The sequence below is a fragment of the Vombatus ursinus genome, unplaced genomic scaffold (genome assembly GCF_900497805.2).
Source record: "Vombatus ursinus unplaced genomic scaffold, bare-nosed wombat genome assembly UNPS02014772.1, whole genome shotgun sequence".
In the NCBI taxonomy this organism is placed as follows: domain Eukaryota; kingdom Metazoa; phylum Chordata; class Mammalia; order Diprotodontia; family Vombatidae; genus Vombatus; species Vombatus ursinus.
Genome location: NW_020954550.1, coordinates 31,638,325 through 31,651,735, shown reverse-complemented (window position 1 = coordinate 31,651,735; position 13,411 = coordinate 31,638,325). Strand labels below are relative to the sequence as shown.

Below are 13,411 nucleotides of genomic sequence, written 5' to 3'. Positions count from 1 at the left end.
AGCAACAATTTGATTTTGAACTCTAGACTAGAACCACTCTCAAAAAGGAAAGTAAGGAAGTACCCAATACCCACCATAAATCTGTCCTACAACATATTTATTCCCATACAGAAAAGGGAATGCTAAGGAAGAAAGAATCAGAATTATTTTATACAGATTTATATATCTTATACTGATTTTCATACAGAGAATTCTGCAGCATCACTACCAGAATATAACCATTGGGAGGCTAATATTCAAGTCTTATTGGGGCACAAATAGCTTCATTTCAAGGATGCTAAGAAGTCATTTTACCCTTCATCTCCACTAAGCACAATCTGCCAAACACCAAGCAGAATCCTCTTCCTGGTGGCAAGGATCTTCTCGTCCCAAGCCCGATGCTGCTACTGCTGCTGATGTCACAACTACTACCCTGGTTGCTGGCAGTCACTAAGTCAATGCTAGAAGGAAAAGAAAACACAAAAGGAAAGGCAGGGCAGACCAAGGCCTCTGTGATAAGCCTGGCTAAATAAGTCCATGTTCCATGTGGGGAGAGAGGACACCAGAGGATTCTGGTCCACCATTATGCTAGGGTAGAGAGGGATTCTTCCTTCCTCCACCCCTAACAGCACTTTTTGATGATTACCTTCAAAAACCCACCAGCCAAAGGCTGCCCTTTCTACTCCTGTGTGGCACCCCATGTCACAAGTTTTTTCAAACTCAACAACCAACTAGGAGAAGATAGAGTGACTGAACCCTGCCTTATATAATAGGAAGTAGGTAAAAGATATCTAGGAATATCCAAATTTCCTTGAAAAGTCCCCAGGGGTCAGACAGACTACATGCAGATGCTCTAAAATTGTAAGGTAGGGGTGGAGTGAAGAGCAGTCCATGTACTTGACTGGAATGCCCTGATAAGACTAAGGGGTGCTATAGACATGATAAATAGTAATATCACCATTTCTTCAGCATCCCCACTCTAACTGAGGAGCACCCTTAAATGTCAAGTGTCTTCAAAGTCCTTCAGCTCCTTCCATAAAAGAGGAAACTGCTATGAAGAGAGATATATTGTTTATACCAAAGTGTGCAGCATGATTTTCCTAATTCAGATTCCAATTATTTTCCTACTTAATTCACCATTCTTCATAATTCCATGAGATAAAATCTACAGTCTTTACCATGTGCCCAGAAAAGAATGGCTAATAAAACACCTAACCTTGATATGGTGTTTTTCACTTTTCTTTTCTTTCTTTTTTTTTTCCAGGAAGTAAAGGGCTTTTATTTAAGAAGCTGGCTGTACGTAAAGGGAGGAGACATTCCACAGAAGGAGTTACTGGGAGAAGGCCATGATGCTGGAAACACTCTCAGTTGATCTTTTCCACAGTATTCTTGGGTTTAATACTCTCTTCTTGGCTGCAGATGAAGACCTGTCCTGCCTCATTGGAGCTCCAGCCGTATTTCCTCATCTACCCTTTCAGCCGGTTGTCTGACAGATCTCCCAGCATCTCGGCCAGCAGCCAGCGGTCAATATGTCGATATGTGACGCCCACAACGTGGCAGATAAACTTTTGGACGGAGTCTTCAAAGCCTGTGATTCCATTCAGGAGGAGATCCGTGTTCTCATGTAAGGCATGCCAGCAAGTTTGGAAATGACAGGTCTCCAGCAAGTCTCCCAAGCACAGGATCTGCCTGATGGGCCGCTCTTCTTGACGAGCTTGGTCAATCATGCACTTGCACAGGGTGAAGTCCTTATAGGGGAGATTGATGAGGGCCTTCAGCAGAATCTGGGCTGTCACTGTGGTCTGGAAAAAGGCCGGCTTGAACTGGTACAGCTTGAGCACAGCCAAGTCGGCTTCTAGGTCACAGGCGTTCTCCTTGGCCTGGGTCTCCACACAGCGCTCCAGGGTGGCCAGGTTCTCAGGATTGTACCTGTCGATGCCCTTGAGCAGCTTCTCCACGTTGGTGTGCACCGGCTTGAACAGCGCCATGTCTTCCTTGTTTTCACAAGCACTGTTTTTCACTTTTCAAAGGCTTGGTGCATCTAATACTTCATTGTTATTCTCAGGACAAGCTAGCAGGTACAGAAGACACGTATGTTATTGACAGATGGAAGAACTCTAATCCAGAGGTCAAATGACTTGGCCAAGGTCACAAAACTCTTTAGTAACAAGGTAAAGGCAAAGACCCAGGTGGCCCAATTCCAGCCCTGCTCTTTCTCCACCTGAAAGTAATAACAGCTTGCTTTGGTTTATAGAATGAGTTACGGCTCACAAAACTCTTTGCCTCACTCAATTCTCCCAGCAACCTGGTGAAGTAAACAGTACAGGTATTATCATTCCCTTTCTACAGGTGAGAAAACAGAGACTCAGACAAGTGAAAGGGCTTTAGCCAAACCAATAAATTAACAGAGCCAGTCTCTTGGATCCAGTCGGTTTCTTTACAGCAATAACATATGTATATTTATATATTATAGGGTTTAGATAGAAATATATGTGTGTACTTAAATTCTTTCCTCACATAGATGTGTATTAACACCTACATACACATTGTCTCTGTCTACAAGCACATATGTGTTTGTATAAGCCTATGTACACAGCCATATATATATATATATATATATATATATATATATATAATATGCTAGGTACATATGTATGTATATATGTATATATACACTGGCATATATGTATAGATGTGTATACATACATAAACATGCCTATGTATATGCATGGGTGTATATGTATACATGTATAGGTATCTATGTATACATTCACATATACATATGCATAGGTATATATAAATGTATTTATACATGGGTATATATGCAAAGGTATCTATGTATACATTCACAGATACATATGTACAGGTTATAAATACATATTTATACATAGGTATACATGCATAGATGTATGGTATATATCATATACATGTATATGTGTGTGGTTACATGTATAGAGATCTGTGTATAAATGTGTGCACATATACACCTATGCATATACACACATGTGTATAGAAGCCTACTAAATGTATATATACATATATGGAAATATTCCTTTGCACATATACATATATACCATATACCTATGCATGTATATAAATGTACAGGTAGGTATATATGTAACAGCATAGATACCTATTCATATATGCATACCCCCTATGCATTTTCATAGGCATATATACCTATGTGCATAATCAGACAGTTGTCACTTTATTTGCATTACACAAATTTGACTTTACATAAAGAATTCTGAAAGAAATCCACATTCCAAAAAATACTTATGTTAACTTTACTGACAGTACTGTGCTCTCTTTCAGCTCCTGCTGCTTGGTGGTACTCTGACTTTCTCCAGCAAAATCCTCCATGCCCCTCCCCACCCCACCCCATCCCACCCTCATCCCACCCCCATCCCTCTAAGTGCAAACAGAAACGACTGGAGGAACTGAGACCTTTGGGTACAGAGAGAAACCTTTGCCTGCCCCTCCCCAACCTCCCCCTACTGTCTGTATATATATACCTATATATATATATACATATACATATATATCCATACATACATACATATACCTGTATGTATGCTTATCTATGTATATATACATATAACTTTGTTGTTGTTCAGTCCTTTGTGTCTGACTCATTTTAGGTTTTCTTGGCAGAGATACTGGAGTGGTTTGCCATTTCTTTCTCCAGATCATTTTACAGATGAGGAAACTGAGTTAAACAGGGTTAAGTAACTTGCCCAGGGTCACACAGCTAGGAAGTGTCTGGGGACAGATTTGAACTTACAAAGATAAGTCTTCCTGACTCCAGGCCGGCACTCTATTTACTTAGGCACCTAGCTGCCCCATATATAACTAAACATATACATAGATCTATATGTGTATACATACCTATGCTTATATATGCATGCACCTGTGCATATACATATGCCATACATATATGTACATACCTATATGCATATACTATATGCGGATATGCCTATCTATATATTTATATATACATATATCTAGGCATATACATATAAACCTATGCCAATATACCCACATATGCAATATACTTCTGTATATACAAACACGCGTGTATACCACACATGTATATATATGTACGTTCAAACAATGCAATGCGTATATACACACATATATATACAAAACATGTATATACACATGTGTGTCCATATATTACACATGTATGTGTTATACAGTGTACATAAAGATACATCTATGTGAAGAAAACATTAAATATACATCACTATCGGAATCATTATATACACTTACATATACACATACATACATGCATATTTCCTCATAGGAGCCCCGTGAAGTATTAGAAATATTATGGCCACTTTGTCTATGAGGCACTGGAGGTTCAGACTGGTGAAGACTTGCTCCAGGGTCCCATAACCTAGGTGCCAGGGGTGCTTTTCAAGCTGGCTCCATGTTGCTAAAAGCAGCCATTTGGAGGTTGGGCCTTTTAAATGAGTTTCCTCCTGAATTTCGCTCTCCACCCCCTGAAGAGAGCTGACATCAGCGTGCTCCTGCCGGTGCACTCCTTTGTTTATTTACCATAGTTATCTTTCGGACCCTGTTTTCTTTTGGGGAGTAGGGGTGGGCCTCCCTAAAGGAAGGAAGTGTGCTGCACCAGCCAGTGCTTTCCTCTAGGAGGAGCCGAGTCGTCCAGATGAAAGTGACACGCACCAACTCCAACTCCTCGCAGGCAAAGGCAGCAATCTGAGCTCCCAGGAATTCGCTCCCGGGCGGCTCTCGCCTCCTCCCCAGCCGGTCTCCCACCAGCTGCCCCCACTCCTCCTTTGGCTGGAGCTCTCCCTCCCCTCCCGTCCCGAGCCTAGACCCCGGAGCGTGCTGCTCTCTCCCGGTTTCAACGCGATCCTCGGCCCGCCCCCCCCCTCCCCTCACCCCAGCAAAAAAGCTGCCTCTCCCTTTCCCTGGTTCCCACCCCTCCCGCGTCCTCCCCTCCCCTTCACCCCGCCCCCTCTCCACCCCTCCTCTCCCGAAGCCTGACAGCCCGAGAGCTGCCAAGCGGGGCGCAGCCATGGGAAGGGGAGGAGGTAGAGGCGGCGGCGGCGGCGGCGGCGGCGGCTGCTGCAGCAGCAGCGGTGGCAGCTGTGGCTGCTGCTGAGCGCCCCGGCAGCGGGGACCCCCCTGGGGCGCCCGGGCGCAACCCGCCGCTGCGAGGAGAGAGACCCTCGGCTTGCTGTGCTACGAGGCTCCGCTCCAAGGTAGTGGCCGTGGTGGTGGGCAGATCCGCGGGCGAGGGGTCGCTTCCCAACTCTGGGCTGCAACTCGGCGTTGGGGCCGGGCGGGGGGAGGGTTATTTGGGGTGCTGGAGGTTTAGGATTTATCCGCAAATACATTGGAGAGCACCGAAGGTTTGCGTTTCCTACCGAAGAAGTTGTTTTCCGCTGGTAGGTTGTTGTAATCTGATCCATACCATGGACGTGTGTGTGCGTGCGTGTGTTTCTGTCTGTCTGTCTTCGCTGGATTTTTTTTTTCTTTTAGGGGAGAGAGTTGGGGGAGTGAGGATAATAGGACTAAACTTGTTTATGTGCAGGAGGGGGGTGTCTTATTGAGGGGGGCGTGTGTATGGAAGGACTTATTTTGGAAACAGTTTGTGGGTGTCTTAAAAGTTTCCTCTGTGTGAGTCTTTCTCTCTCTCTCTCTCTCTCTCTCTCTCTCTCTCTCTCTCTCTCTCTTCCTTCCTCCCTCCCTCCTCTCTCTCTCTTTCTCTGTGTATTTGTGTTTGACATCTTCAGCCTACTCGAGAGCAGGAGCTCCAGCTGGAGCTATGTGTCCAGAGAGGTGACTGCATAGTTGGAGAGGATAAGGGAACAATGGGGCTCCTTCTCCAGCCTTTCCTAATGTGCCCAGCCTTTCTTCTATCCCTGATGCAACTGTTATGTTTTTTGTTGTTGTTGAGCTTTTTAGCCCTTTGGGAGACTCTGGATAAGTAAACTCGGTTTGTCTGTATGGGATTGGCTTGGAAATTGGGGCTGCAGCAGCTTTCTCACTAGTGGCCCCTCACTAATGTGCGGTTTAGAAACGACCGCAAAGTTTTGACAGCCTGCGCTAACAGAGGCGGTCGGGAGTGCCAGCGGGTGCCTGGTCTAAGGGACTCCCGGCTGCTCAGTGGCTAGGGCTTTGGAGGAAGGCAGAGGGCGTGGGGCGCGTTGTCTGGGTGGGAGACCCTCCTTGTATACACCACATTGAAAACTGATGTTAGAACACTGGCTGCCTGGGTTTGTTTTGGTGGTGGTGGTGGCGGTGGCGGTGGTGGTGGCGGTGGTGGTGGCGGTGGTGGCGGTGGTGGTGGCTGCGGCGGCGGTTTTGTGTGCTTGCACGGCTGTACGTGCTATGTATGTGTGTCGGTGTACAGGAGAGCAAGCACAGCGTGTAGGAGTGTCCCTTAGCTAGGAGAGAGTACTGTGGGGGTAGGCGGAGGCCCTGGGAGGTGGTGGTGGCGGTGGTGGTGGGAGGGTTGTTTATGTCTCCACGGTGGACGGGACTGGGGAAAGGTAACGGGAGGCGGGAGGGTGGGGGAAACTGGAGAAGTTCCCTTAGGGGTGAACTCACTAGTCTTTTAAAAAGGGAGCTCCGCTGCGGGCGAGGGGCTGTATGCTATTCCGAATTTGCAAGCAGTCCCTTGCAGTAAGAAGTACCCCCTTTTTCCCTGAAAAGAACTCTGCAGAAAGACGGGCACAGCCCCAAGCTTGAGACGTGGTGCCCTGCGGTGAATCTCCGAAATGGAAGGCACCCCGGGTCTGCAGTATCATCCATTCGCTAGGGGGGTTTGTTTGCCTTCAAAACTTCAGCCTGATTGAAGAGATACTAGGGCACACCACCCTGAGATCGTAGGCACTGCCTGGGCTCTCCTGTTGTAGGAAACTGCTTTTCTCCCCCAGAAGCGTTTGCAGGGGATCCCTCATGTTTCATGTCCCTGAGATCTTAATATAGAGTCTCATAGAAAGAAAACTCGTGGAAAAAAAAATCTACTGAAATAAAAGGATTGGGCAAGATACTGGTCTGTACTTCATTCATTTGCTTTTTGGATGAGTGAGGGATGGTGTGTTTGCTCTCTGGGGGGAAAACGACTTGAGAACCCCGGGGAGACCAACATGTCTCTAGTTATATATTTGTCATGGAAGATTTGCTTTAGCCTAAAAGTCTGTGAGGCATACTGTAATTTGTAGCCAAGAAGTTTTCTCCTCCTACTGCCAACTTGAAAAAAAAAATTGCCTAACATTACTGCTTAGGAGAATAGGTGACTCAATGTTCAGCCTTTCTTCGGAGTAAATATATACATCGAAATTATTCTATCATTGGTCTCCTGAAGTGTTCTAAAAGCAAACATTGTATTGAGGAGGATGGGAGATGAGACACTATAAACACAAGGACAGCACACATGCATTTTTTTTTAAGTGAGCATAACTCTGACGTGCAAATATTTGTCTCCGAGTTCGGGATTGTATTTTTTTTTATTACAAAAAAAAAAAGAATCCACAGCATAAACCACTTAAAACTGATATTTGCTGTAGCCTATCTCAGTCATATCTCTGGTGCCTGGTGAACAGATGTTTACTGTACTCAGTAACCTATTGGACTGTCATGTTGAGTATCTTGTTAGCTCAGGACATAATGTTTATAGCATAATGTAATAAATGGAGCCACAGTTGCAGTTGGCCTGTGCCAAGCTCAGGAAGCGCCCCAGCATGGAAACAATTCCTGAAGTTGGTCCAGCTCGGCAAGCCTTGCTGGCTATCTGCCGGTTAGCATTGCTAATGTAAAGATAAATCTGAAAGATATAATGAGAATGCAGGGCAGCAAGATGTTTAGTTTAAAAAAAAATAGACTCTTTCAGTGAAAACTTCACCAACCACCCCACTGATCTTTACATATTTATTGCTACACTGTGGAATGATTAAGTGTTTTTTTTCTTCTTCTTGATTTCACTTATTTTCCTCATTTAAGTTTTTTCCTCATAATAGACTTTTAGGGGGGGGTTTTGTTTGGTTGGTATTTTGGGGTTTTTTTTGGTGAGGCAGTTGGGGGTTAGTGACTTACCCAAGGTCACACAGCTAGTAAGTGTCAAGTATCTGAGGCTGGATTTGAACTCAGGTCCTCCTGACTCCAAGGCCAGCGCTTGCTTTATCCACTGTGCCACCTAATTGCCCCCAGACTTTTAGTTTTTAAACAATAATTGCTAAAATTATATAGCATTTTAAAAATATAATCTCACAACAACCCTGGGAAGTAGGTACTATTCCTATTATCCTCATGTAATAGTTAAAGAAACTAAGGCAGAGGTTATGTGACTTATCTAAGGTCACACAGCTAGTAAGAGTTTGAGGTCAAATTTGAATTCAGATCTTTCTGACTCCAGGTCCAGCATTCTATCCACTGTACCACCTAGCTGCCTCTAGGCAGATTTAAATTAAAATCTGCAAGGACATAATTTCTTTAATACCGATTAATTTCTAAATTGTGTATTCATGGAGTTTTCACAGTGTTAAAGGTCCTCTTCTAACTTTTTAATGGTATGAATTGAAGTTTACAAATACTCAAACCTACACCAGATTAATTATGTAAACAAGGGGATAGATCCATGTGTCTCTTTGGCATTTTTTCCACCAGGATCATACAAGAGTTGGGGTGTGTCTGTGTGTGCGTGTGCATGTGTGTGTGCATGTGTGTGTGTATGTGTACGTGTGTGTATGTGTGTGTGTAGAGGAGTTCCAATACAATGGATGCTTGCTTGAATTCTACATCAACTTGATTCTTACCCCTTATTTATTTTTCTTTATGATCATAAGATGCTTATAACAAACTTCAAAACACTTCTGCAATACCTAGAACACTTCTGTGAATGTGCAGGTAAAATTACTTTTACTTATAGCCCATATCTTCTTCATTTCCTTTTGTCAAGGAAGATTAACTTTAAAAGATAGCATTTGTATGACACACCAAAGGTCAGGAAAACTAAAGCTGAATGTTCAAAACAAGTAGGAAATTTGAAACAGTCCCTCCATATAATTTAATTAAAAGCTCTACTTTTGGTTTGCTGAACTTAAATCCTCAGAATCAATCAGTAGGTGGGCAAAGAATGCCTTCTGTGTTTGTTCTGGAGACAGCCCATGTTCTGGCTCCAGTGGAGGTAAAAGGTGTTTGAAAAGAAATGCTTCCTGATTTAAAGAGGACCCAAACTATATGTATGGGACATGACTGGTTAACAACTCATTTTGCTTGTGAAGAGAAGGGGATAGGCAATACAAATATAAAAGAAGTCTGATATGCTCATTCCTGATGAACCAAAGTGGGCTGCTGCCTTCTACAGAAGCTGAAATTTCACACCCCATATGATAATAGTGAAATTTGACAGCAAAGCCTTTCTTATTCTCTACTTATCTAAGTTTTCCTCAGCTAGAATGAGAGGTAGTGAGGTATAGTAGAAAGAACATTGTTTGGAGAGACAAAATGCCAGGGTCTGCTTCCCAGTTCTTCTACTTTACTAATTTTTCTGCTTTACTGTGTGTCCCTGAGCAAGCCTCTGAGACCCAGTTTCCTCATCTGTAAAATGGGAATAAAAATACTTGTTCAATCTATCACACAGAATTGTTGTTTGCAAAGTGCTTTGCAAAGATTCAAGTTCTTTATAAATGTGAGTTATGTTGAGTTAAATTCTACTCTGATGCTTCATCCTGAATGTAAATGTGAACCTGAGACCTTATACTAGTCTGGAGTTGGTCCTGACTTCTCAAGGGCTATGCCTGTGACAGCAAGCTCTGGCAGGCCCTACTAAGCTGAAAGGTTGAGTGTGGGGCCAACAACAGAACAGGTCCAGTAATAGACTACACACCTTGCTGTCCATGTGGCTAAGTTGGGAGAGACTCATCACAAAATGGTTTGATCACCCAGGTGCTAAAGTTATTTGGTCACAGGAACTAACAAAGACCCTCTCCCTAAACTTAGGTTTGTTCTCTTTCTAGGTCATATGAATATTGTTTCTAAGGTCTATCCATTTTTTCAAGGCCAACCTCAAGTCCTATCTTCTTCTTGGAAACACTGACCTCTTGAGTGACCAATGGGAGTGATCTGATCATCCCCGATCATTTCCTCTTTTGAAGTCCTATGATAATCATCTATACCAGTGGTATCAAATTAAATAGAACTGAAAGCTACCAAGCCATACATAAGGATTCCTGTGGGTTTTATATTGACTTAGAAAACCACATATTAGCATTATCTATATTTCATTCTATTTTTATTTATTTTGTTAAATATTTCTCAGTTGCATTTTAATCTGGTTCTGGTTCCACCTTGGAGTATTGCCAGAGCAGCACAGGTGGCATGTTTTATACCTCTGAAATATACTACTAATTTGGCATTTAACATGTATGACCTTAATTTCATAGGCTATCCCCTGCATTTGAGGACTCGAAGGGTCATCTTGTCTTGTCCTGTACACATTATATGTGTGATGCTCCCAGGGAATAAGTAACTCTCTCAAGGTCGTATGGGTAGTAAGTTGTGTAGCTAAAATTTGAACCCATGCCTTCTAACTTTTATACAACAGCATGTGGTTATTTGTCTTTTTTCAGTATGTGTTTTATCTCCCATCTATACTCTAAAGACCCTCAAGGGCAGGAATGAGGACTTATATACCCTGTACTAGCTACGGGGCAGAGCTCTTGATATTTACTGTTTATAAAGATGATGCTGCCACCAACAGTTCCGAATGTGGAAGACGTTGCATTTCTTCATCAATTATAAGTGGGAGAAACAACACCTAGTAAAATATGGTATCTGAGGATGTTAAGAATTATCTTGGCTAACCTCTTCAAAGCAAAGGCCATACTGACTATCCAAGGTGGAAGATCTCAGGTCTCCTCACCATGTTTTGTATTCACCTCTACTGTTAGAATTTTGGATTCCATCTAGAATAAAGTTAATTGGGAATAGAAGACAAGATCCAAAATGTTTCAATAATATTAAAAATAGCTGACATTTCCATGATAATATTTGTCATAGGCCTTTCATGGACATATTTCCCTTGATTTTCATGACAACTCTGTAAGGTAATTAGGGTAATACTGTACCCATTTTACAGATGAGTAATTTGAGGTAAGAAAAAGGTGTTTTCCAATCAGGAATCTGTTTTCTTTTAACAAAAATCCTAGTAGGGGAATACTAATCAGTATTTTCTCATTCATGTTATACAGAGCAGGCATTCATTAAATAACTACCACTATGTGCCAGTAATCTACTAGGACTGGGGAGTACAAAGACAAAAGTGAGACAATGTCTGCTTTCAAGGAATTTACATTCTAATGGGGAGGCAATGTATATACATATATACATGCACAGAATGTGTACATATTTATGATTGCATACATATGATTCTCTAGGTAATAGGGAGCCATTAGATTTAATGATGGGGGGGTGACATGATAAGATCATGTTTAAGAAAATCACTTTGGGGGCAGCTAGGTGGAGCAGTAGATAGAGCACCAGCTCTGAAGTCAGGAGGACTTGAGTTCAAATCCGGCCTCAGACCAAACACTTGACACTTACTAGCTGTGTGACCCTGGGCCAGTCATTTAACCCCAATTGCCTAAAGAAAAAAGAAAATCACTTCAGTTGCTCTGTGGAGGATGGATTGGAGTTCTGAGAGTCTTAAGGCAGGGAGAACAATTAGGATTGCAGTACCACAGGTGAGAAGAGATGAGGATCTGAATTAGGGCAGTGGCTGGGTGAGTGGAGAAGTGATGTATGTAAGAGATAGTGTGGAGATAGAAATGATTAGATCCAACAACTACTTGGATATGTGGGGTGAGTAAGTATAAAGAGTAAAAGATGCAAACTTGTCTAGATGCATGGCAGTGCCCTTGATGGTAATAGGGGAGTTTGGAAGAGGGGTGTATTTGGGGAGGAGAAGTAATGAATTATTTTTGATCATGTTGAATTAGAGATACCTTCTCTATATAGCTTAAAGGCCATTGGTAATGCAGAATTGGAGCTCAGTAGAGAGAGACTAGCTCTGAGTCATCTGCATGGAAATGATAGAAGCTGAATGGGTCACCAAATATTAGAAAAGAGAAAAGGGCCCAAGACAGGATCTTAGGTATGGGGCAAGTATGTCCTTAGTGGAGGGAGTGGTGCCAGTAGGGAGGGTGAGATTGAAGATTCATCAGAAGTGTGGGATAATTGAGGGAACAAAGTCATGGGAAAGATGGGAAGGATGGAATCAAGAAAACAGGTAGAGAGAGATTGGAATAAGCAAGATGGGCCACCTTCTTTGTGGTTCTGGTAGAGTGAGGATATGGAGAGATGTAGAGCTGGGAAAAGAGTTAAAGGAGCTGAGAACTGAATAACTTCAATGATTTCAGAGACTTAGCTGATTGTGAAGGTGATGGAGAGGAACTGGGAATGAATTCTTTCAGGATAGAAAAGATGATTTGGAGCAAGCTTTGTAGGAAATGTAACAGAGGAACAATTAAGAGATGAATACAATTTCTAAAGAGCAATAAGGGACCAGTCAAGTTTGATTAAGCTTAACTTTGAGTGGACCAAGTCAATCTAATTTTATTCTTTTCTCGAACCCCTTGAGCTACTTAGGAGTTGGTATAAAGGAGACAGGTGCTAGGAGTTACACAAATTTGAAGGTTACAAAAGTATAAACAAATGAATGTCAAAGGGTTAAGGGAGTCAAAGATAGAGGAGAAGCCATCATTGAAATGGGTGATCATAGGACCAGAAGGAAGGGTGGGAAGTGGGACCAGAATACATTTAATAGATTGGAAAAAAAAGGAAGAATTAAGAAGCTCAATTAAATTCAACAAGTACCTAATATTGAATATGGGAAGATGGTGTTATATTATGACCTAGAGGAGTCCAGATCATCGACCCAAGTCAACTCTAAGGATTCAGTGATCCAGAAAACCAAAGGGAAATAGCTATAATTTCCATCCTGTCCGAGATGACACAAAAAAGATTGGCAGAATCCTGTAGAAGCTCGAGCAGAGGCAAGGCAGGGAAGGTAGAAGGCAAAGCATGCGAGCAGCACACACCCAGAGCAGGTAATATCCAGACCAGCCACAAGTGTAGGGCCAGGCCTGAACCACAGCAGAAATCACAATGCGAGAAAGAGCCAGAGCAGCATCTGAGAATCAATGCACCTGGGGTCCTTTAAGAGGCCTACTGCTAGCGCAGACAACAATGTCTGGTCAGGACTTGTCAGACTCACGGCAAGTCAACTCCAGGTTTGGGACTGTGCAAGCAGAAAAAGACGAAGAAGGAATCAAGGTCATAGCCCATTGAACCACCAGGAGCCTGAGCCAAAATGCAGGATTCCTATTGAAGTAGGGTTCTAGTTTTAGCCATGGATCCATGTCTAAGCAGGGTCTTCCAATATCATCCAAGGGCT

The 13,411-nt window shown here is 42.8% G+C and overlaps 1 protein-coding gene and 1 pseudogene across 1 annotated transcript in view; one reads left to right on the top strand and one right to left on the bottom strand.

Annotated features, from left to right (window-relative positions):
- Positions 1–1,309: 1,309 nt before the first annotated feature.
- On the bottom strand, positions 1,310–1,967 carry LOC114044048 (annotated as a pseudogene).
- A 3,167-nt stretch (positions 1,968–5,134) lies between these two features.
- The window catches only part of GHR (growth hormone receptor), a 326,414-nt gene continuing 318,137 nt past the window's right edge, over positions 5,135–13,411 (top strand). Inside the window, exon 1 of the mRNA XM_027863533.1 lies at positions 5,135–5,213. The gene's annotated coding sequence lies outside the window, so the exon portion shown is untranslated. The remainder of the gene's footprint in view (positions 5,214–13,411) is intronic.